Below are 1,126 nucleotides of genomic sequence, written 5' to 3'. Positions count from 1 at the left end.
AGAGTGCTGCAAATGGCAGCAAAACGTAATTAAGAGCATGGCAAGTGCTCTGCAAACAAATGTGGATAGGGAAATAACTTAAAACAACAAAAAAAAACAGAAAAATAAAACAATGTTCTTCTTCATCTCTGAAGGACGAGGCCCATATGGAGTAGGAGGGAGGTTGAGGTGGTGGTGGATGTGGCGGTGACATAGGCGTGTGCTGGGTGTGCCTGGGCACACCCTAATCACCTAGGGCACATAGCATTGCCAGTGAGGAGATGGGAAAGATCTCCCTGGGACCTGCTCTGCTCTATTTCTCCTTGCCTACAGGTACATGGCCCCGATACATTACTCTCCCTGCTGGCAAACACATGCATGTGTATTTCAACTTTGGGGTGCACACCTTAATGCAATAGGCTGCGCACACCTATGGGCGGTGTAGGTGGAAGCGGCGGTGGAGGAGGACCAGGGCCGGATTAACAGCATCATGGGCTTGGTGCTGAGGATTTTGAAGGGCCTTAGGGCCGTGCCTTGCCATGCACCCAGAGGAGGAAGGGTGCAGCCATGCATGCCTAATTCAACATGGGATGCTGTCTCTGAAGCCCATAAACACATCCATGCATCGCCAACTGTCCCTCCTTGTCCGGCCTTCACGCTGTGTGGGGAGGTTCTGAGGGTGCTGCCTGGGGAAGCGAGCATAGAAGCCAGACTTCTGTGTTTACAAGTGACAGAAGAGCGGTAACAGTGAATATGGCCAACCCGGGGCCTATATAAAAGGTAGGGGCCTGGAGCTGCAGCTCCAATAGCCCCTACATTAATCTGGCCCTGAGGAGGAGGACGAGGTAGCCAACACTGCTTCTTTTCACAAATTTTAAATGAGGGTACACCCCAAAAGAGTGAGAAAGAGCAAAAATGGAACAATGGGTGGGTAAGGTCGGTATCCATTGCTATTCTGCATAAGGTACGGAAAAGTCCCGTGGGATCCATGCCTGGTTCATTTTAATGAACGTGAGCTTGTCCACATTGTCTCTGGACAGGCGGCTGCGCTTGTCTGTTATAACGCCCCCAGCCGTGCTAAATACCCGTTCAGATAATACACTGGCTGCAGGGCACGCCAGCACCTCCAAGGCGTAAAGGGCAAGCT

The sequence above is a fragment of the Pelophylax lessonae genome (assembly GCF_965119305.1).
Source record: "Pelophylax lessonae genome assembly, chromosome: 11".
Classification (NCBI taxonomy): domain Eukaryota; kingdom Metazoa; phylum Chordata; class Amphibia; order Anura; family Ranidae; genus Pelophylax; species Pelophylax lessonae.
Note: the sequence above shows the minus strand (reverse complement) of the source record.